At 41.4% G+C, this 25,080-nt stretch overlaps 1 protein-coding gene across 3 annotated transcripts in view; it reads right to left on the reverse strand.

Moving 5' to 3' along the window:
• ELOVL7 (ELOVL fatty acid elongase 7) overlaps positions 1-25,080 on the reverse strand; it is an 88,559-nt gene that overhangs the window by 55,080 nt on the left and 8,399 nt on the right. Inside the window, exon 2 of one of the 3 annotated variants that reach the window (XM_026498927.4) lies at positions 21,804-21,904. The gene's annotated coding sequence lies outside the window, so the exon portion shown is untranslated. Of the gene's footprint in view, positions 1-20,908; positions 21,097-21,803; positions 21,905-25,080 lie in introns of those variants that run through there. The other 2 variants (XM_048221013.2, XM_057307217.1) reach the window with 2 other exon arrangements.

The following is a 25,080-nucleotide window of genomic DNA, read 5'->3' on the forward strand; positions in this document are numbered from 1 at the left end:
CAAGCAGCAATGATCAAAATTATATACATGTACTGAGTCCCTGGTACAGGTTTGAAGCCACATCATACTAAACACAGATGATTCACTAAATAGGAACAGTAACATCACCCACACAAGCCAAAGTCATCAGTAGATGGCGTGGATTTAAGAAAATTTGATGGGAGACCCCAAAATATTGAAAATCAGCTGACACAAATCAGGTGTTATCTTTGTAGCTCACCTTCTTCCTCATTTCCCAAACTAGCACAGACCCTTGAAATAAAGCTTATGAATGAATGAATGACAGAAAGGATGAATGGATGGGATAGAGAGACAGACAGATGGATGGGATGAATAAACAGATGAGTGATTAGAAGAAAGAACAGAACTGAAGGCTGTGATCCACCTCTGCTATTTCCCTGTGACGCTGGGTAAGAATTACCTTCCTTGTACTTCCCTGTACAAATAGAAGGTGCCAGAATGTGTGTTTAAGAACCATGGTGATCCCTACATGACTTGATGGATAATAACTAATATGGTTGGCAAAATAATCTCAAAATAATGCCCCTGAAATGTTCATGCCCTAATCCTTGGAATCTGTGACTGTGTTACACTGCAAAAGGGACTCTACAGATATAATTAAGGTTACAGACCTTGAAGTGCGGAGATTATCCTAGATTATCCAGGTAGGCCCAATGTAATTACATGAGCCCTTATAAACAGAGAACTGTTTCTGGCTGCAAGAAGAGAAAGACAAAAGATATGTGGCAGAAGAGGGAGGCAGAGAGATTCAAAGCATGAGGATCCAAAGCACAATTGCGGGCTCTGAGATGTAGGGGCCCACATTTGAGGACTGGAGACAGGCCCTGAAGCATATCCTTTAGTCGACAGCCAGCAAAGACACAGGGACCTCAGTTCTGCAACCACGAAGAACTGCATTCTGCCAGAAACCTGAAGGAGCTTGGAAACCGATTCATTCTAGAGCCTTCTGAGAAAAAGCCAGATGGCCAGTACCTTGTGAAACACAGAGCAGAGCAATCACCCTTGCCAACCTGGACTTCTGACCTACAGAAGATAATAAAGAAATAATATGAGTTTTAAATTTGTGTTGTTTTAATCCACTAAGTGTGTGATGATTTGTTACTACACGTTAGGCCCTGTGCCAAGTATTTAGGATAGAAAACTGGGTACACTTTCTCAAGGAACTCGCAAATCCTGAAATCCACTGACCAATACAATGACAGAGGTTAGCACAACACACTCCAGGACTACAGAGAGCAGGCACCTAACTGGTACCACCTCTTCAGATAGTTTGCTTATCACTGCTCTAATCCCTTCCCCACCTAAAAAGCCCTTCCCCAATGAATTATACCATCAACCTTATGACAAGTCAGAAATTGCAAGCCATCCTCAACTCCACTGACCCCTCAAGACCTGTGACTTATATCACCCTAATAATATTTCTCATAAAAGTCCCTTTCCTTACTACTTCCCTCAACCCTAGACTCCTCCTTCCTGATACTGATCATCTCTTACCTGGATTACTTACTTCTCAACTAACTTTCCTTAGCTACCCTTAGCAACACTTCTAAACTCCAGTAGGGCAAAAACTGCCTCTCCTTGGCATCTAAACCTGGGGCCTAGGAAGGATCTGCTATAAAGCTGACTCTCAGAAAGTATTTGTTGAATTAATAAAATCAACCCCTGACTCCAGCCTCATCCCTTATCTTATAGCAGCCCCCTTGCACAATGCACCTACGATAGACTCAGCAGTCCCAGGCTGCTCCATTTGCCCTCACTCTATGCTCTAATTTATCCTCATAGCTAAAAAGCCATGTTCCTCTAGCTGGTAAGCAGATCTCATTTTTTAAGATTTTGCCCTCCTCTAATAGGATTTCTCCTGCCCTTATAGCTCAACCATTCAGGAAAAGTGTCTGGTCTTTTCTGAGCCCCTGCTGTAAGCTGTCCTCTCTTCTACTATCACACTGACAGCAACCTTCTAGTGCAATGCTACTCAAAGGTGGCCTGTGGACTGGTGCTAATGTACAAATGGCTTAGCTTATTACCTGTCTGGATCAAGCTAAGTTCGGAAATCAAGTGTAAGCATTTAGAAATGTTTATGGCAATTGTAATTGCAGTGACATCCAAGTATGCAATACTTGTTAAACAAGATAGAGACCAGTTTGGGTGTTGTTGAATTTGTGTGGTGAGTCACATGTGGCGTAAACTGCATTTTAATCATGTTCAACAAGACCACTTCTTGGTCCATGACAGAACAAAACCAACCAAACAAAAGACCCAATCTGTCCACTACCACAGATAGTCTGAAAAGCATTGCTCTAATGCACTCAGGTATGTTCTCATCTCCCACTTTCTGGGATATTATTGGCTGCCTAAAACAATACAGTTGTCCAATAAGTATCAGTGAGAAAATCAATAAAGACATGAATGATTAGAAGACTTCCTGAAAGACATGAGATCTAAGCTACTTCTTAGTGATGGGGAGGAAGTGATGAGCACTTTGAGGTACCAGGATGGGAAAATGCACTGAGAAAGAAGTGCCAATGAGGCATAGCGGAAAAGATACTGCACAGGCAGTGGAAAACTTTCAAAAGGTGAAATATTATACAGAAGCATAATTATGTAAAATAATTCAACTAGATAGTTCTGCCAATGTCCTACCACCCTGACCCCCCAAAGTTTACCCCAAAAGCAACCCCTCAGTGCTCACTGCAAGCCTTAGCCATAGGCAGAGGGAGCCTCTGATGGGTTTTAAACCAGTGCTGTAACCTAGCTGTGTAAAGAATGAATGTGATGGGGTGAGCCTAAGGGTAAGGACACCAACTGGGATTTAACTACAAATATCCCAATGAGAAATGCTTGAGGGCTTCAACAAGGGTAGAGACAGTTGGGTGATATGCAGTAGTGGTAGACACAAAGTCAAGAACTATTTATGAGTCAATACAGGAAGGGTTAGGTGATTCACTAGACAGGATTAAGGGATAGGGTACCATGACCCAAGTTTCTGGTTTGGTTTGAGTGACAATATGCATGGTTGTACCAGCAGACAAGAAAAGGAACACAGGAAGAGGAACAAGTTTAAGTGGCAAAGGATTCCTAAATTTCAGTGTGACAAACCTATGGAACATTTAGGTGGAGATGCCTAGTAAGCACTGGGGCAAAAGGTCAAGGTGGAAGATACAGATTGTGGAAGGTTTCACACCTAGATGGTGATTAAAACCACATTAATCAATGAATGAGGAAAAATAGGTGCATAAGGACAAACCAATGGAGAATACCATTCTTTATAAGCAGTGGGCTGAAGGAAGGACTCTTACAAGGAAGATGATATCAGAAGAAATGAGCACACGCAGAATCACAGAAAGAGAAGTGCAGAAAATTGTGAAAAAGAAAGAGTGATGAACACAGCCATAACCACAGAGAGGCTCAGTGTGACCGAGCTGAATGGTCTCCACCAACTTAAGTCAACCCAGAAGCCCCTGTGACTTTAGGAAGATAAAGCTGAGTGATGAGGCAGAAACCAAAATATAAAAGCTGGTGAATAACAGAAGACATTGGACAGGCCGCTCTTAAGTGGCTTGCTTAAGAGGCCAGGAAAAGAGAAAGGAGATGCAAAATCAAGCTTTATCATTTTGGTAAAACCTTAAGTGTGTTTACAGTGAAAGGAAGAAGCAATAGAGAGAAACAAGGAGGAACAACCAAAGAAGGTCTGGAGGAGAAATGGAGAGAACGGAGACAGATACAAGATGGAGCTCTTCTTCCACTGGAGCAGGATGACACCTCATCCTCCAAAAAGGGAAAAGAGAAAGGAGGGCAAGATGTAGAGGAGTTCGATGAGAGGAAGGAAGTCTTCCCCAGGGCCCATGTTTGGATTAGGGTCCTACCTATGTGCTTCGATAACACTTTGCAGCCTTCCACAGCACTTACCATGCGCTGTAACTGCCTCATTTATCTGCCTGCATGCAGCACTGGACTGTCCACTCCAGGAAGGCATGGGCTGTATTTGTCCTGTTCACCACTCTAAGCTCAATATCTAGCAGAATGCCTGGCACAAACTATGCTCTAATTAAATGTTTACTTGACTAAATGGGGACAAAAAATTCAAAGAGATTCAGCAACAAAAGCTTCAATTTTTCTAGCAAAGTAGGAAGTGAGGCCAATTGCTGAGAGTTTATAAAATCGGGTTCATTGGGCGCGGTTCTGGAGAGCATGGGAAGAATAGGATAGCTTTTGAGAAGAATGGAAAAATGAATACCCTTCAAGGACAAATTTAAAGCAGTGGTTTTCAATCTTGGTTGCACAATGCACTCACCTGGAGCTTAAGAAATACTGATGTTTGAGTTCCACCTCCAAAGTTCAGATTTACTAGGACTTGGCAGCCCAGACATTGGGTTTTTTAAAGTTCCTAAAGGCTTCTATTATGCAATCAAGGTTGAGAGTCACTGAGTGGAAGGATGAGGTAATTGGATGGAAGTCAGAGTTAAATGGAGACTGGAAACCATGAACTGATAGATTCACCATTCCACCCAATTTTCTGCAATAAATGTGCAGAGGATGACTATAGGGTCAATTTTGGAGTTGGTGCTTTGCCAGATACATATGAGTGTGAAACAAGTATATTGCTGAGAAACTGAGGGAAAACTAAGGTCTCTCTGAACATGAAGAGAGGGAGGTGTAGGACAGCTGAAGAGAGGGTTACTATGGCTGAAAGAAGGGATAGTACAATTATTTCTTCTTGGCATATGTTCAGATGATAAGGTTCAGAGAATGGCTATGAAAGCAAGTGCTCCAGGGCTGTAGACATGATCACAGTTGGGTGAGACAGCTACTGACACGCTGGCATCAAAAAGGATTTTTGAAGTCTCTCAGAGCGACAGTAGGTGTGGGATGGAGAGGTGGACAAGTCAAATGCCAAAATCCACAGTGCATTATTGGACTGAAGAGGAAAACGATAAACAAAGAGGGTTAAAAATTGCAGAGCGCAGAGAGCCTGAGAGAGAGACATTCAGAAAAGGAGAAGAGTTTTATTTTATCACGAAAGTGAAAAAGTAACAGTTTGATTCACATGTGGCAATGGGAAAAGAGGGAAATTCTGGCCAGTCTACCTTAGTACATTTCAATATGGGAGAAAGCCTCCATTTCTTTCACCTCCGCATCAAACCCATCAGGAAATCCTGACAACCCTGTTTTCTAAATGTATTCTAGAATCCAGCCATTTTTCATTCCAACTGTCATCCAAACCACTGTCAGTCCCTTGTCTGATTTACTACAATAACCTCTTAACTGGTCTTCCCAATGTCACTTTTGTCCTTCTTCAACACTAGAGAAAACAAAACAAAATAAAAAATACCGAAGTCCTATCACTTCTCTGCCTAAAACATGGCGATGTCTTTCTACCTTATAATGGGCCAAATGGCTCTCCACCATCTGGGCCCTGACAACCTCTCTGACCTTCCCTACTTCCCACTTCTTTTCTTAGCTTCAGCCGCATTGGGTTCCTTGCCCTTCCGTGAACACATCAAGAATGCTCCTGCCTCAAAGCATCTGAAACCACTCTCCCCACTACCTGGAATTCTCTTCTTCAAGTTATCTGCCATGGCTGTGGCTTTACTTCTGTCAGATCTCTGCTAAAATGTCACCTTCAGCACCCCACTACTATGTACTTCCCCATCTTTATCACTTTTATATTTTCTCCCTAGCACTTTTTAACATTATTTATCTATATCTCACCAATATTCTGTATTTATTTGTTTGTGTGATTCCCCGTACTCCTCCATAACACTCTAGAATATAAGCTCTTCAGAGGCAGGGATCTCTATCCATTTTGTGCATTGCTGCCTCTCTAGTACCGAGACAGTACCTGAGATGTGGCAGACACTCAAATATTTGTTGAATGGATGAATGGATGAACCTTCTCTTAGCACTGCATGGACATGGGGCATAGAGAAAGAGCCATATTCATATGCATGGAAGGTGATGGGACTGAGGAATGAAGAGAGTTTGTGAACACAATGGACGATGGTTTCAAAGGATAGAAGACAGAGATGAAAGTGTGGTTAATGGTAGGAGACAACAGAAAGGCTGTAATACCCAGTAAGGGGTTTCTCCTTTAGGCCATAACTGAGAATTACAAGAATGAGAAGAAGAGTGAGAGTCAACTGGTCTCCAATACCTTGCCTTTCAGACAAACCAGAATTGGCAATAACAGATTCAGTCCAGGTGGGAAGAGGAATAGGGCAGGAGCCCTATTAGGGGAGGGAGATGGTACCCAAAGGTGGGCCATGTGGATTGATGAACCCCGGAGAACACAATAATCATACTTGTCTTACCCATTACACATTTAAACATGGGGAAATTATTATACAATACATAATAATACACATCCATGAAAGACACAGATAAGTCCATAAAAGGAAGAAAAACAAGTGGTCCCAATGAAAATTGTGAATAAGAAAAGTAACCAATAGTAAGATTAAATTACTTCATCCTCTTTTTCTATGTATGGGTACAATTCATTTATTCAGCCTTACCACTGGAATGCAGTGTTCCATGGAAGTAAACATTTTAGATAACAGAAATACTTATCTGTCGGTGTGATTACTTTAAAAAGTACTTCTGAAAAAAAAAGGAAAACATCTTTTGAAAGATTACAATCATCTTACACAGTGCGCTTAAGCCTGGATGATTTGGGGATATTATTGAGAGCAATGGTATCACAACAGTGCCCTCTGTGACTACCAGGGCTGGAATTATGACCTTTGCCCTACACTAAAAAGTTCCAAATTGCCAGCATTTCAAATACCTGCATCTGCTTTTAATAGATTTCCTGTCTCCTCCCTATCAGCTGCTTAGCCACCACACTTGGCTTGTTACCAGCATTCCTGTTTCTACAAGATCATACTTACTCTCATTTGTAGTCCTTTATCTGCTATGGGACAGGAAATAAAATAACCAAGGGTGTTGGAATATTTAAAATAATGTTAAATAGACTATGATTAAACACCAGAAGTTCTCCCTATGGGTCAGATACAGATTTACTCAATGGACTTCAGGACACAGATTTCTCTGCTCAGGGATGATTTCTCTGCTTTCTTGCTGATTTCCAACAGCATTTTAGGTACTAAAGCTTCATGATAAACGTCCTCTGAGTTAGCAGGCTGTTCCTGTATCTACACAACCTTCTTCATTCAGTTTTAATAAACTTATTATTATTAAGGTGTCTCAGTTTTGTTTAACAAATTAAAAACTAATACAGATTAGGATAAGATTTGCATTTATTCCATGTCTGCAAAAGACATCTCCAGTTGAAAACAAAATCTATAATTTGGTTATTTTAACCAAAGAAAAGATTTTCCCAAGGAAAGAGCAGTTACACTCCTGGGCAAGTAGACATATTTATTTAATGCATAATATATATAAAATATATTTGTAATACAGGATAGTATAGCTAAATAGCATCACTTAATTTTTAGGTAAAATAATTTTGGTATGAAAGATTCCAAAAGCAACAACTTACACTAACATTTCCCCCCACTATTCATCTGGACAGAAAAATATAACTTAGTTCAGTATCGTCTCAATGTGAGCCTCTCCAGGTATGGCCCTTTCAAACAATAGCCCAGCATCAGCAAACAGAAATGACAGGTAATACAAGATAAGAACAACCACCACCCTATAAAAGTGGTCATGGTGAATATTTACAAATGTATTTCTAGGTAAACAAAGACTTCTCTTCCTAGTTAGTTTTATATGAGATACTTAAATAACTTCCATGGATGCTCCTCCTGGTAGGAGAGGAGAGAGGCAAAGGAGAAATTCTAGTTTTTCTGGCTTTAGCTACCATTATGAGTTTTAACCACCTGACTTGTGGAATATCTCACAGGAACAAATTCTAACTGCCCCACATAAAAGAATTGACTGGAAGAGGCCACCTTGGTTAAAAGTCTCAAATTCTACAAATGAGCTTGTTCACTTAACCTGCAATGATTATCAATGAACAGAAATGAAGAAATTTCCAGAATCTCAAACAAAGCGTTTCCCAACCCAGTTTCCCCAAGACCAATTTGGGCACCACAATTTACCCGTTTCTAGGCTTGGAACCTTAACCTCCTAATCTTTCCCTCATCCAGACTTTCTCAACTTTTCCTGCACTGTCTCTGCCCTTCTCAGAACGGGCTTTGTGCTGCTTCAAGGGATCAACGTCCTCCATTTTACACTCTAGTTTCCACTGACAATGTGACAAGCCAGCAACCTGAATGGCCCAACTCAGAACGCTCTGACCAGGTCTTTTCAGAATCCTCTCGCAATATGTAATGGAGTTTTGAATCAAGCTGGAATTCCTGATCATAGACTAGATTAACTGGACCCCACTTACCCTTTACCCTCCCCTCTCACTCTGATTCCTGATCAAATTACTTTCTTGGCCAAGCAGATGTTCTTGCTGTTTCCCAAATTCTCTCTGATACACCCTCACAATAATTGAAACAGATATAAATTATTCAGAGATTCTCAGGATTTTGCCCTTTTTTCCTTTAAAGGTTATCATGTATCTTTAAGAGCATAAAAAAAATTTTTTTTATTACAAGGTATAATAATTGTAGTAATTTTTTAAAGTCCTTATCTTTTGAAGATATACTGAAATATTTACAGATGAAATAAGTTTAGCCATGAGCCTGGGTGATGTGTTCATCCAGTTCATTATATTATTCTCTCTACTATTATAAATGTTTGGAAATTTCCTTAATATGCGTTTCTTTAAAGGAAGAAATAAAATGTCGATGTTGCAAATGCTTGTAAAAATTTTTTTTGAAGTATACTAGATGACTCTTACTCTTCATTTAAATAGCCGTCAATTCTTTTCCCTCAAGAAAAACTTCAACATTTTAAAAATGCCTTTAAGAGGCTGCAAAGCAATTTATCAAAATGTTAGCAATGGTAATTTCTGGTTGATGGGATTATGGGTGAGGTCTGTTTTTTGTTACAAGCTTTTTTTTTTTGGTTTTGTTTTGTTATGTTTTCCAATCTAAAATCAGCATATACTATTATCATAGTCAGAAAATAATCTGATTTTTCTGATTATATGAAAGTATGATTTTTCACAGTAGGCATACATAGAAAATGTGTCTGTGTCATAAATCTCTATACTTTCTTTTATATTTCCCATGAAAAACATTAATGAAAAACATGAATATGAAACTCCAGTTATCTACAAAATGGCCTGTAGTTTGACAGGAGGATGAAAAGGGTGAGTTCTGATGGTCACTGGGGAAGTGCGTGCTAGAGTAGATAATTTTGGAATGATAGAAAGATTGGTAAGATTATGGACTCATTTTGGCAGGACAGTCATTGCCTAATACAAATGAGGGCTCATAAGGGATCCTCTATGAGCAAGTGGTCCAGAGGAGTCAGGCATTTCTGGGAATGTGATATACGATATCACATACGATTTTCATTTTAAGCTTGGTTTAGTCAGGCTTCATGCTTGGATACTGATATGTAGCTAAATTTTTGTTTTCTCTTGTGCTTTTTTGTTTTTGTTGCTGTTGTTTTGTTTTGTTTTTTTTTTTTAGGTGAAGAGGGAGCTAGAAGAGAGGAAACCTTGAATGAAAGGAAATAGTTTATGTGTTTTTTGACTCTTTTGGCCCCAATATCATTCTCTCCTCTTCCTCTTCCCCTTCCCCCTCCTTCCCCACATCATTTTATTTTGTGCAGAACTAGTTACCCATTTTCTGTGTGAGACCTGGCTGAGAGGCTCTCAAAGACCTTGCTCAGAATCACAACTGAGACTGAGAACCAGTAACAGGAACTGCAAGGTCCTTGGGGGAAGGGACCACATCTCCACTCATTTATTCAATAAATATGTGAATAACCTACTATGTGCCAACCACCCTTCTCCACACTAAGGATACAGCAAGATCTTTATTCTCAGGCAGTCTACTTGTACGGGAAGATACACAAGTAAACTAAGACAGACACAAACATAAATAAGACAAACCGTGGCAAAAGTTTGGAAGAAAATGAAACTGAACAGAGTGATAATGACAGGGTTACCAAGGGCAGAGGGCTGCAACAGTACAAGGGTAATCAGAAAGAGCTAGAACATTTGAGAAGATCTGAAGGGCAAGCGGTCCTGGAGAAGGCAACGAGGGCAAAGGCCTGGAGGCAGGAACAAACTCACTAAGTCAGAGTAACAGAGAGCAGAGCACAAGGAGGAGAGTGATCTGGATGCCTTGGGGATGTGGACATGCAGGGTGGACATGCAGGGTCGAGGCCTCAGTTAAAGAGCAGGGGTTTTATTCTAGGTCCATCTAGGGAAACCACCAGAGGTTTTTTGGTTGTTGTTGCAGATTATTTATTTTCCTTTTTTAAACTTATGGTAAAATACACATAACATAAAATTTACCATCCTAACCATTTTTAAGTATATCGTTCGGCAGTATTTAGTAGATTCATATTGTTGTGCAAACACAGCCACCATCCATCTCTAGAAATCAACATCTTGCAAAATTGAAACTCTCATCAGAGGCTTTTAAGCAAAGTAGTGATAGGATCTTTTAAGCAAAGGAGTGACAGGACTTACATTTTTGGTTGCTCTGTAAAGAATTGATTGTAGTGAGACAGAAGGATTAGGAGCTTATTGAAGTAGATAGATTCAGGATATTTTGTGGATGTAGCTGACAAAATTGCTACTAATTTGGATGTGGGTATAAGATAAAGACAGAAATGAGAAGAGAATGTGACTTCTATATTTTTACCTCTCAGTATCCAGCCCATAGCAAATAGGCAATGTTTAGTTCATAAATAAGTAGAAGCCTTTATTCCCAGAGAGTTAGGACAACAGAAATGAAAACTACCATGCATGCAGGAGATGGTATCTTTTTTCGAGGGTCTAACTACCTGTACTAATTGCATCCTTGTAACATGGATGAAGTCTACACAGTTGGGTCACGTCGACATTATATGCTTAAATCCACATTCACATTAAAGGCTAATCCTTTTCCATGTACACAGTTAAATTTTATTAAGCATTTTACATACATGAAATATATTATTTCATGTCTTTCCTAAATCAATAGCTTTTATCCCTTGAGACTCAAGTGCTATGGGCCACGTTTCTGATCACATGTGTGTACAAATCTATGTTTTGGAGAGTTACGGACCTTCTGAATTCCATCCATAGGCCAACCTTAGATTAAAAAGCTCTGCTCTTCCTCATGTGAGTTATTATTATCCATCATTAGGAGAATCTAGACTTTATTAGCTCAGCCCTGGAGACTCTGGAGAAACATTTCAAAGAGTTTATTTTCATTAATATCCACAATAAATGAGTTATCAAGAACCAATACTAATTTAAAAAATATCTTTGCATCTTTAGCAAAACTGTTAATTAAAGTATTACACATGGAGTTATTCAAGATCCTCTTTCAAAGGACCTACATGACAAATCCCTTCTACAATTCATTTCTGGGGGGAAAATATTATATGACACATTTATGTTTTATTTTTTAAAAAACAAACCATTAGAATTGTGAAAACATTTTCTTACTTTTGCAATATGAGCGCCTAGCTAACAGTTAAAATTTAGGGTTCCCCTTACCACAACTATGTTACCTACATTTTCCATTTCCATGCTTGGATCTTACTATATTATTATGAGCATTTCAAATCGTTTTGGAAAAAGTGGAACATAAATTATTTATTATCACATGCAAACTTCACAACTGTCCTATTTCCTACGCATATCCTCTGCCCTCCTCCATGCTATTTTTCTAAAGTTGTGGAAATCGACTCAAAGGCCACACACAGTCAGTGGCAGGATGTACAGTCAGAACATCTGTACTGCAGACCCAGGTTTACCACTCACCACCTAAGTGAACTTGGCAGAAGTCATTGACATTTCCTGGAGTCTCAAATTTTTGGTTTCTAAAATTGAGCTAAGAGCACACATCACACGGGGTTGCAGTAAGGACTGAGATGATGCATGCAAACAGTTTTCTGGGACACACAGAGGCAAAGAGGGAGAAGGAGGAGAAACAGCAAGAGCTGCTGCAGTACATACGTGCCTGGTAATAAGGAGATGACCAACATCTATCCTTGCTCTGTCTACTGATGACATGGTGAAGATCAAGGGTGGGGGTTGGCAGATTTTTCAGGGGGTACCTAGCAAAGCAGTGGGCACTAACTCTCCACCGAGATTACCCTTACCCAGCCCCATAGATGCTACTTCTCTGAGATTGTCAGGCAGTCACCTATAGGGGATGAACTTGGGCTAAGGAAAGAAAATGAGCACAGGAAGGGATTGCTAAATGAGACAACATGGCTTGTGCTGGATGGTTTAGTCATCTTTGCTAACATAATGCATTTTTCTTCCTTTACATTTCCAGTCATAGCTCAGGGTTGGGTTTTATAATACATGGGCCTGAGGACATCACTGTGTTGCTTTGAGCTTCAGGCTTTCCATACGTAACACAGGGGAAACATGATCCTTGCCCCATTCGTATTCTACAGTAAGGTATAGGGAGTAATCAATATTGTTCCTTGTAGACAAAGATGGGGTGGGGTAATTTAGGTACTTCAAAATTCAGGAGTAAAGGCATGTTCAGAGTTAAGGTTAACTAAGAAAAAATAATGAGGAGGTTAGAAAAGCACCTGGACTCTAATAAGGAGACTTTGTTTCTGGCCCCAGGATGATAAACAGGCCTGTGGCCTTGCTAAATGGCTTGTCCTCAGGTTCCTCATCTGTCAAAGAGGAGGTTGGCCTAAATGATCACAAAGTCCTTTCCAGGTCAAAACACTTTAACATGTTATTAGTAAATTACCTACATGCTCATGTCCCAGCAAAGGTTCTAGCTCTTCACCCCTTAGGTGCTAGGACAATGATGAGGCATAACCCGGTGGGAGTGAAGCAGGTGCCCACAGGAGCGTGAGGAGCGTTTTCATGAACACATCCTATACTGGCTGCCTTTCTCTCTTCCTGCTGATAATGTCTAGAATCACCTCTCCAATAAACTGCTTACCAAAAAACCCCCAAAAAACCCTACGTTGAAAATTCAGGTGAAAAGTACTACCTTATTAAAGTGGTAAGAGCAGGGGCGTCTGGGTGGCTCACTGGGTTAAGCATCTGCCTTGGGCTCAGGTCATGAGCCCAGGGTCCTGGGATCAAGCCCTGCATCAGTCAGTCACCCCACTCAGTGGGGAGTCTGCTTCTCCCTTGGCCCCTCCCCCTGCTCACGCTTTCTCTCTCTTCCTCTTTTCCACTCTCTCAAATAAATAAAATCTTTCTAAAAAATGGTAAGGGCATGGGCATATGGGCACTAGGGTTCAGAATGAAATGGATCTGATGCCCAGTTCTGCTACTAACCACTTGACTTCGGGCATATTTCTTAACATCTATACTGTATCAGTTTCCTTGTCTAGGAAATGGGAACAACATAACCTTCTCAGTAGGGCTGCTATGAAGATTAAATGGGAGAAGGCATATGTAAAATTTATTCCAATGCCTGGCATACAGCAAGTATTCAATAAATGCTATTACTATAAAAATGTACTTTTATTTTTTCTATTTTACAAGTTTGGTCTTTTTTCACTAACTTGTAACGCTTCAGAAAATAATTATTATACTTCTAAAATTAGTATTTGAATCTAGAATAAGTTACACCCTGCCTAATTCAACTTGTCCAGCTTGGTAACACTAAGAAATTTATTAAGTTTAATAGACTCTAGCTAATACTACACTATGGATTTTTTTTTCAATTTTTGTTTTCAATTTTTATGGAAGACACTTAAAGGAGGTAGAAATCAGCCCTAGGATCTACATACTGGTTCACATTATTAAAATAAACTTGAATGTTATATGGTTGCTAAAAGCTTAATTTAAAATAAGAAATGTGAGTTATGTGACATTAGCATGACATGGTAAGCAAAGAAAAAAAATCTCCATGTGCCCTGCTTTTCACATTCCCAATGGCAAAGTTTTCCTTTGTTAACGTGGGCCCATAGAATAACTACAGAGGCAAAGGCTGTGACTGCTCAGCATGCTATGCCATTAACTGCACAGTCAGACTAATAGCAGCAGCAACTTTTACTAGTTCTGATTGGTTAATCAAAAACATTGTTTGGGGCGCCTGGGTGGCACAGTTGCTTGAGCGTCTGATTCTTTTTTTTTTTTTTTTTTTTTTAAAGATTTTTTATTTATTTATTTGACAGAGATAGAGACAGCCAACGAGAGAGGGAACACAAGCAGGGGGAGCGGGAGAGGAAGAAGCAGGCTCACAGCGGAGGAGCCTGATGTGGGGCTCGATCCCATAACGCCGGGATCACGCCCTGAGCTGAAGGCAGACGCTTAACCGCTGCGCCACCCAGGCGCCCCTGAGCGTCTGATTCTTGATTTCAGTTCAGGTCATGATCTTAGGGTTGTGGGAAAGAGCCCTACATCAGACCCCACGCTCAGCGCAGTCTGCTTAGGATTCTTTCTCCCTTTCCTCCCCCCACCCTCTCTGCGCACCATGCATGCTCACTCTCTCAAATAAATCAATCTTTAATAAAAAAAAAAATCTGTTTAGGGACACCTGGATGGCTCAGTTGGTTAAGCGTCTGCCTTCAGGTCCCAGGGTCCTGGGACTGAGTCCCACATCAGGCTCCTTGCTCAGCGGGGGGCTTGCTTCTCCCTCTGCCTGCTTCCACCTGCTTGTGCGCTCTCGCTCTCTCTCTCCCTCTCACACAAATAAATAAAAAAATCTTAAAAAAATGTATTTAAAGAATTAAAAAATTGTGCATACCCCATAAACATTTACTTTACCTTAAGACATATAAACATGCATTGATTCCCCAATGTCCCAAAGTAATTCCAACATATTCCTTGAAGAATTCTTCCCCCCCAATTTTTTTTATACAAACCACAGTCAGAATTTATTTTCTATAATTTCTGGTTTTAATTTTCTAAGTGGGCTGATAACTAAAAAACAAAGACAAAACAATAAACTTGTAAAGCAAGGTCAGGATATTTTCTTTAAAATGTTCATGATATTCTCTCTAATCTTTTAGTTTTCCTGCCCGCTTTTTTAGTTGCTTGCTTTTATGGGCTCTTTCTAAAGAATTCAATATTCTTTTCACAGAAACAATACTCTTTCCTTTTGCACTTGCGTTTCATAGATTTACACAACTATTACTGGTATTTAAATGATCTAATCACAATAACAAGTGTAGCTGGCACCAACAGGTTTATGATAAATACAATAGACTGCTGTTGAGCCAGTAACCCAGCAGCTGGATCCGGGAACAGGCTACTAGCAGCCGTGTTCACCAGGCCTGGCTGCACTGTCTCCTGCACTCAGTCTGCTTTAAGGGGAAATGAAGAGTATAGGCTCAGCTCATTGGGTCAACCTGTGAGATGTCAAGAGGACTGTCTTTTATTAGGATAAACCATATGCAATTGCCAACATCTGTCTTTTACCTAGAGAAATGGCAAGTGCCTATGTCTAACCCAGTATTTGTTAAGAAACATGAGCTACGATTCACTGTGAAGTATTATCTACTACCTATTTATTTTTCTCCTTTTGAACAAGGAATAGTACTTCCTGCAACGTTTTTTAAATACCACTCTACATATACCCAGGAACTCACTCTAAGCTACTGAATAATCGTTATCTGGACTCTGGTTTCCTAGGAATGTTACTTCTACCTCGTATCTTTCTTCAAGTTAACGTCACACCTGTTAGAATTTCAGAGACCGAAGGTATCAGCAGGTGCCTTCTGGCTAACCCGAATGAAAAACAGCAGAGGGATTAAAATGTGAGGTCAGCACTAGTTTGTTTGCTTATTTGCTTGCTTCTGAGACGTAAATCTTTTTAACTCATGGGAACCAACACAGCACCGTCTGCCTAGAGAAGGCAGGAAAAAGATAGATAAGAAGGGGAGTGGGCAGAGAAGCCCCCAGAAAGACCTACGATAAGTTATCCTTAAATATGAGCACACTTTACTGTCCTTATTCTGTCTCTGTTCTATCATTTGATTGTAATAAACAAATACATCACAGATGTGCTATTAAGACAAAACCCAGAAATTTGGGACAGAAAGGAGAAGGGGCTGTATTTACATGAGGAACTACTAGCCAAACCCTCTTTTTCTACTTCTCCCATTTCTACCAGTGACCCTGAAAAATCTAAATCCGTTTTATCTTTAGGGTTGCCCTTATGCCCTCACCAAACTACCATAGCATATCAGAACCCTAGTGTGTCTTATACCCTCTAAAATATCAACCCACAGATTTAGAATGCAGAGTGGGAAGAGCCTAAACATTGTAGTTTCACCTGGGTTCAGTCCCTGGCTGCATACTTCCAACAGTGTATCCTGAGCACCCTGTCTGCTTTCTTCACCTGAGCACCTTTCTTCACGTTTCTGCACCCATGTGCACCACAAGAATCATGGTACAGACCTTGCCAGTCTCTGAGGATTCATGAGAAAATGCATGTAAAGTGCCTTGTTGCAACTATCATGATACCTAAAAGATGTGAAAATTTTCATCAATAGAAGATTGAAAACTTAAATGCAAGTTTGAGCATTTTATAAACATGTGGCACAAGGACACTCATAAAAGCTTATTTTCTGTTCCAAAATTGTTATGCCAACAGAGCATAATCAAGATATCTAACATAAACACTGAAGGTGGCTGTCCTTTCCAAAGAGAAACGAGCTATGAGCTAGTTGTCAGGTAGAGGAGAGAGAGAGAGAGCCTCCAGTAGGAGGAGAGGTTTCGGAAAGGTGAAGATACAAATGTCAGAGGGATGCTTTTAAAATTCCAACGTGAACAGACCCTTCACCTTCTTGCATGTCTCTGATTTTAGGAGAAAATCCAAATCCTTCAGGTCAAACAAGGCTCTCAGCAAACTGCAGGCTTAGGCAACCTCACCTCACACCCTCCTCTGCACTTGTTTCACACTATTTCCACTCTCTGCAAGGCATCTGCCTTCTCCCAGCCTCAATCTGATTTCCTGCCCTCATCTCATTTCTCTGCTGCCCTAACTCCCACTCTTTCTTCTTTTGGCTCAAGAGGACGATTGTGTCTGCCTTCTTCCACTTGGCTTCCCCAACAATCTGTGTTGCTCATAGTTGATCGCACTGCACCATAATTGTTTACCTCCCTGAAACCCTGACCTGGCTTTGGCATTTTGCTGATCACTTTGCCTGACACAAAACTGGCACTCATTTAAATGTTTGTGGAATACACAACTTCCAAAACTCCCTAATTTCAGCTAGATTTAGCTCTATTACCTTATCTCAGAGAGGACGAAGAAGCTAGACTGCTTGTGTTCAAAGGCTGTGAGGCTGCTTCTCAAGACGGATAAAGATTTGTATTTTACACGGCAGACCTGTATGCTATATGTGATATGGTAACTTAGTTCATCTCAGTAATAGCCTGTTTAGAAGGATTTATGATGGTGCGGCTACTTCTATCATTAGCCAAACAGATAATTTTACTTCCCAATGTAATAACAGGTGTTTTTAATACATTTAAATTAGGAATAATTGGAAATTGCGATTTTTTAGAAGATCAGTCTTAAAAATGCTAAATTTGCATTCATTTTCAACTTTTTCATAACTTGTGAGTGGTCCAAATTGGATGAGTGACAGAAACACATCTAAGATTTACTCCTCTCTCAAAATGTATTTATCGCAGGCTTCTTTCCATGCTATATGATGTTAGATTAAAATTCAAGGTTAGTTCTCAATTTAACATGCTAATAGACATACAAAGTCTCCAAAATTATTTGTTTGGTAAATAGCATTCTTCTATATCCTAAAACTGATGTTTGCATACATAGCATACCAAGGAGAATAAACAATTTAACAAATTAGGAAAAGTCCTATTTCTTCCACTCAACTACAAATAATTTGAGGACAGGGATTTTCTTTTACGTACATTCCAATGAGAAACAAACCCCAATTCATAAAGTGACACAACTGCAAAGGTAAGTATTACTGTAATAATACTGTAAGTATTATTGTTTGTAAGTGTTGCTGATACCTGTTCAATAGTAGAGGATTAGGACATTACAACTGCTGGAATATAACACAAACAGAAGGAGTTTTGGAAATCAGATTTGCTAATTAGCTAATAGAAAAATATTAGCTAATAGTTAGAAACATCAGATAATAATTAGAAAAAATGTAGAGAGACAAAGGCAAAATTGCAACACATCACTGTGGTAGAATGGCTCTCAATGGGTCAAAACTCTCTTTGGTTCCCTAGTCTCACTTTAAGTACCTCCTTGGTTTCCTCTTCTCCTCATTTCAAACCTCTGCAAGCAGAGCCAGTTCTTTCGTGACACCCTCTTGGGACTAGTCCAGGCACACATCACCTTTACAGAGCTTTTGGGGAAAAGTTCCAATTAGGCGTGTCTGCAGTCTCAACCCACTATCATCACATCTCCTGCCAGAATAAGAAGACAGTCATTCCACTGCTAAATATGCCTACTGTGGTCACCTCTTCATCTATGTTTCATGGATTTATATGTATGTGTTATATTTTGCAATAAAAGATGGCTTTTTCTTTTATAAGTTACTGTGGTTGGTTTCATGTCTTGTTTTGCTAAGGTAAGATTAGGATTCATAACTGTCCACTGATACGGTCCTACGGCTACATTACTAACTAATGCTTATCCAGGATAACTGGATTCCTAGCTGCAGCAACGAAGTCAGCAGAGGCTTTTCTCCTCTCCCACAATGTCTGCCAGCTCCTCCATTTCTATGAACGCAAAATCCTTAACACCCTTTAAAACCTGGCTTAAAATTTTCAAAAAAGTTTCTACCATCATCAACTGCACCTGTGTATTACCTTAATTCATATTGCATCATATCCTGCAAATGTTTACCAAGCAACTACTACATGTAAGGCCTGAAGATTTAATGTCCTAAGCTGTTTACAATATTTCCGTGGACATGGAACATTTACAAGAGAAGATACCCAACAGGAGAAAATGACAAATGACAGGTGATAAATGAGTGTTCAGAGGTAGGGAACAGGGAGACTGGGGAAGAAGCGTGAGGGAGGGGGTAAGGCTCAATGAAAGCCAGAAGGAAGAGACAAGGTAGAAGTTGAAGAGGTATCATGATCGGGAAAGAGATGACATGAGACAGGATCGCTGAGTTTTGCACCTGAGTGACTAGGATAATGATGGGGCCCCTGACATAAATGATATTAACTCAAAATGCTTTGAGGCAAAAGAGGGCAAGTCCACAAGGAATATTACAGTATAAACTGACAGATGCTACTCTAAAATTGATTAAGACACATGAAAAGCACAGAATATTAAATCACATAACTAGAGGTGAGAACTGAAAAGGGTTCTGTGAAATCTCTAAATAAATAATGATAAATAAATAAAAAGAACCTAGACTAGTACAAAGCCACACAAGAGCGATCCGAGAATGAGAACCTGGTCAATGATGCTTCAAAGAGCTCAGGTCAGGACTTCAGGAAATAAAGAGGAAGAAAGGAATGCTAGATGAGGCAGTACGCACGGTGGTTGGTCCAGAGCCCCTGAGTTGGAATCCCTTCCTGCTACTTGTGTGATCACGGGCATTTACGAGGTATCCGGTTCCTCATCCGTAAAATGAAGATAACATAATCCTTTAACCTCACAGGATCCTTGCGAGGATTAAGAGTTAATGTAAGTTCTTAGAACCGTGCCCGTCACATAAACACTAAATAAATGCCTGCCGTTGAGAGGAAAAGATTTTGCTAGTCCTCGGTGACCTTGGGGAGAACAATTTCTGGCCAGTAGTAGGAGCAGAAACTACAAAGTGAGGGAATTAGTAAGGAAGCGAGCAGTAAGAAGGCGGAGGTAATCACAGAGTATGGATGCTTGTCAGCAGCTGAAAGATAAATGGGAGTTGTGAAACAAAGTAACCTGCGAGTATGCGGTTAAGTAAAAACGCTTTCCGAGGAGCTATCTCAGCCAGAGGGGAAAGGCTTGGCTCGCCGAAACGATTCTTCAGTCGGTGTGGGCCGTGTTTCCCCAGCCCCACCGGGAGCTGGACAGGGGTAAGACCGGACCCTTCCTGTCCCGGCTCCCCAGGGAGCTCGAAGGAGCGCTCGCTCCGCATCCGGGAAGTTTGAATCAGCGCTGACTGACGAGGGGGGAAAGGCCAATTTCCTAACCAACGATACCTTGGAAGATGAAACAACAGGCTTTCCCATCTCCATCTCCAGCACGACCTGTTCTACGGCTAAATACTCATCACCCTCCTCAGCCAGGGGCAGTCGTCGGGACACAGTCCAGCTCAGGGAGCCAAAGAGGCAGCGCCACGCTACGAGAGCAGCCCCCCAAGTTCATTCCGGCCTCGAGGACACAAAAGCGTCCCAGAGGGTAAGGAAGCAGAAAGAAAGGAGCTCGGGAATTTGGGGGGTGGGGGGCTTGCGAGGCCAGATCCCGGAGCTGGGAAAGTGACCTCGGCGGCCAAGGTCGAGCTGGTCCTTCTCCCAGTCCCACCAGCGAGCCCTCCCGGCCGGAGTAGCAGGGTCCCCGCCCCGCGGGAGCGCTCCGGGAGGCTCAAAGCCCCGAGGCGGCCCGGGAGCACCCGCCCTTTGGGATGCCGAGGCGGCGGGGGGCTCCCAGGGAGCGTGCAGGTGAGCGCGGTAGCTCGCCCTCACGCGGCAAGGGCCTTCGCCCTCCGCACCCACAGGCCGTGGTGCGAGAACTTCCGAAGCGCCTCCCCACAGCCCGCGGCGGGCCTGGCCAGGATCCCCGGTCTCCCGCACCCGGATCCCGCTGCCCGCGCGCCGCGCCGAGGTCCCTCCATCCGGCTGCTCCGGACCCCTGCCGACGGGGTCTCTTTCCCTTCCCCCATCGATTCTCCGCGCCCCGGAAAAGTTTGGCCCCAGCCCGCGGGCTTGGAGTCCCGCACTCACCCCGCGGGGAGCGGAGCCGAAGCGGCCGGCGCGCGCGGGAGCAGAGGGCGGCGGCGGCGGCGGCGGCGGGCGGCTGCGCGAGCGCGGAGCTCCTCACAGCGGCCCCTGCTGCCCCTGCTGCCCCTGCCGCCAACCGAGCTGGAAAAGGGGAGGAGACGCCGGGGTGTCACCTGCCCGCTCTCCCACCCCGCCGCGTGACGCCGCGCAGCACCGCCCCCGCCCGCCGCCAGGTACCCGCGAGGGGCGGGAGGGAGGAGCTAGCCGCTCTCCCGGAGCGAGCGCCCCGCCTCCGCCCTCCTCCGCGCCCAGAGCCCCGGTGCGTGGCCGGCTACGAGCGACTGCGGGCCACTTTGGGATATGGGTTCTGACCTTTGGACTGTTACATTTCTTTCTGATCACCCCTGCCATCACCTGAGGTCATCTGGAGACGTAACGTAAATTGTGTGAAAGTCGTCGTCATGCATGACTCAGGAATGAATTGTAGAAAAATGTGAAATGAGGAAAACCTGGCCAAGGTGAGGCTGGCGGGGGGGGGGGGGGGGCGGGGGGGGGGGTTGTTCCTGCTTCTGATAAAGCTTTTCGGAGGGTTAACTCATATCTAAAATGGAGGCCAGACCCAACCAAGGAGAGAAGCCCAATTTGGGTCAGCTCCATCCCTGCTTAATAAGAAACTGGACAAAATTGCTGCAAATACTGGGGAGTGGAGGGGGTTTTTAGAGCAGTGGAAACAAATATAAAATCTGAGTTAACTTTTTTCCTGGTTAGTCACACTAGCTGCTGCAGAGAACAAAGTCTAGCAAACTGATTTCTCCCTATCTGCTACTGTGGGCTTGGGGAGTGGAGCGAGGATGAACTTCAGGTATGTGTATGCGTGCTCCATTATTTTTTAACTTACCTGGCCTTGTGGCTAGTTATGATCCTCTTAACCTCTGTTAAGTTTTGGGGTCATGGCATCAACAGCTGGGAGGCCAAACAGAAGTCCGAAGAAGTTCCGTGCTTAGGAAGCAAAACCAAAAACTGGAATTGAGTTGTCTTCTAGAAACTTGAAAAATAACCTGACAGGTTGCAGTCCTGACCCAAGCTCCTCACAAACATGGCCTCTGGGTTTGTGCTCTAAGTTTCAAGCATGGAATCCTGACAAAGGATCCAGACGACCAGGAATGGTGGATAGGGAGAACATTCAGTGGGCCAGAAGCGTATTTTCCACACATATAGTTTGCCTTCTACACCTAACCCTATTGCATTGAACAAGAGGCTTTAAATGTTTTGTGTAAAATGTTGAGAACGCACATAGTAGCCATTGAAAGGAATGCAAAACAGATGAAAGCTCAAGATTAAGAGAATGTTGAAGTCGAGGAGACTCAAGAGTTCTCCTTCCTTTTAGGTAAACTCCGCTTTTATAATAAAAACATAAATACAGTTTAGTAGATTTGGAAGATCCTTTGTGAATTGGAGACATTTACTTAATTGTATTTCCCTTTGAGTCTATCTCTCTATAGTCTATCTCTAAATATCTACATATATTGATGAAATTTCAAATACGTAGAATGTCAGACGGATTCTTTCATTTATCAAATGTTTATTAAGTACTGCTATATTCCAAGCCCTCAAGATTCAACAGACAAGAAAACAGATGAAAAAAAAATTATCTCTTCTTCTGGAATGTACATTCTAATTGGAACCATAGATGAATAAATAAAATATGTGGTGTTCATGTTGTGGTAACTGCTATGAAGAAAAATAGAGAAGAAAGGGGAGAGGGAAGTTGGAGATAGGGAGGTGCAATGTTAAAGTGGTTAGGGAAGACCTCAATGGAAGGAGGCATTTGAGCCAAAATATTAAGGAGGTGAGGTGGGCAAGCCTGTGTGTCCAACTGGGTAACAGCATTCTAGTTGGTGGAACAGCAAGGCCAAAGGCCCTGGGGCATGAGTGTGCCTGGGATAGTTATGTTCACAGAACAGCAAGGAAGCCAGAGTGGTTGAATTGGTGTGAGGGCATCAGTAATAAATGAGATCAAAGAATTAAGGGAAGCATTTTTTAGTAGAGAAATGACATCATATGACTCAAATTTTAAAAAAGAAATGCCCACAGTGGAAGTGTGAGGGGTAGTTGCTAAACAATAACCCCAGCTTTTATTACAGCAAGGGAAGAAAGTGTTTCAAGGTAGAGGAAGTGCTTATCTGTGTCAAATGCTGTAAACTGAAGATCAGAAGTTGACTATTGATTTAGCAATATGGAAACCATTGGTTGACCATGGTAAGAACAGGTTTGGAGGAGTCCAAGGAATGAAAATCTCATTTGAGTGAGTTTCAAGAGTAAGTGGGAAGACAGAAATTGGAGAAAAGTTTAGACAATTTCTATCAAAGGCTTTTGTGATGTAAACAAGCAAAGAAATGCACTCATGGCAGGAAGGGGAATTGGATCTAGAGTTTTTGGTGTTTTGTTGTTGTTGTTGTTAAAGATAGTGGCGTTTACAGTATGTTTGTATACTTCAGAAGGCCAGAAAGAAGACAACTCTTGTAGTGATGTCCTGGAGTATATGAGAGGGGTGGGATTTGGTACACAGGTAGAGAATTTGACCTTAGATCTGAACATGCACATTCACCCTAGGTAACAGAGGGAAGGCAGAGTTACTGGCATGTGTTGGGGGAAGTAGGAGCTTGTGTTAATAGATGGTCTTATCAAGTTCCCCAGAGGCAGACCTGAGACAGAAAGTTGTGTCTGAGTTGACTTATTGAGGCCATTAAGTAATCCAATGGGATCTGGGTGAAACTGACATCATCCACAATCCAAATATGAATATTTTCCAAATTTTCCTTTTTTTAAAGAAATAAAGTGTTATGGTTAAAACTACCCTAACCCCTCTCTTTTTCTCAAAGGTATCCTGAAGTAGCTATGTATCATTTCCATGAACGTGTTTCTTATTTTATATATATATATATATATGTATATATATATATATATATATATACACTATAATTTTACATATGGTTAAATTTTATGTAAATACTATCATACGGTGTATTCTTCTGCAACTGTGTTTTTTTGTCACCACTGTTTTTGAGGATTTATTCATGTTGATACATATAGATCTTGTTCATTCATTTAATTACAATATAGTATTATACTGTATGAGTAAAACCATTTATCCATTTGCTTGCTAATGAATGAAACTGGGTAACTTCCAACTTTTCCCTTTTGGAGACAATGTGGCAGTGAATATATGAGTAAATATTTGCTTGAACACATGTAGCAAAATTTCTAGGGTTTACACTCAGAAATGGAATTGCTGGTCATGGAATAGATTGTTCTTTTCTATGGAATTTGGTATTTTTTCGCTGCCCTGAATCTGAACCCTCTTCCTATATTTGAGGAAGCTTCTATTATAAGACTTCATAGGAGGCAGAGCTCACCTCCCATTATAGAAGCTGAAGTGTGTGATACTCTGCCAGCCCCTTGGGCAGCTAGAGCACAAGGCTGTGACTAAAGCTGGGCCAAACAGATATCTCCCACTCCCTTCCCCCACTCAGGACACTGATGTTGAATCTAGTGACACAAGAAATTGTGCTTGTTAGAGGCATGGACGACGGCTCCCCAGACTGGTTCACTGGCATAAAATTTGCTCTGGATTGTCAGCAGAGCATTCCTTTGTTCTCTTTTTCCAAGCCTGTTACCCAGGCTTTGTGGAAGTCTGTAAGCTTCTTAGTACTTTTTCAACAAACATAAACACCTTTTCTTTTTAAATTAGTCATTTAGTTTTTTTGCTTCCTATTGAGGACCCTGACTGACTTACTTCTAAGTGGTGCTAATTTACACTCCCACCACATTATAGAATAGTTCACCTTTCCCCAAATCCTTGTCAACATTCCATGTTTTTAAACCTTCTATTTTTGCCAGTCTGATGGGTGGGAAATGGTTTCCCACTGTTGTTTTAATATATATTTTCAGGATTCCTTGGATACTAAACATTTTTCATATTTTTTTAGCCATTGAGATGTCTCCTCTGAATTGCTTTTTCATGTCATTTGCTTATTTTTACATAGTTATTTATATTGTTCTTGTTAATTTGTGCTAATTTTGTCAGTTATAGGTTTTACAATATCTTTTCTCAATCTAAGGGTTATATTTTAATTTATGAGGATTTTTGTTTTTCATAAGTTTAAAAATTTTTA

Source organism: Ursus arctos, unplaced genomic scaffold (genome assembly GCF_023065955.2).
Source record: "Ursus arctos isolate Adak ecotype North America unplaced genomic scaffold, UrsArc2.0 scaffold_5, whole genome shotgun sequence".
In the NCBI taxonomy this organism is placed as follows: Eukaryota; Metazoa; Chordata; class Mammalia; order Carnivora; family Ursidae; genus Ursus; species Ursus arctos.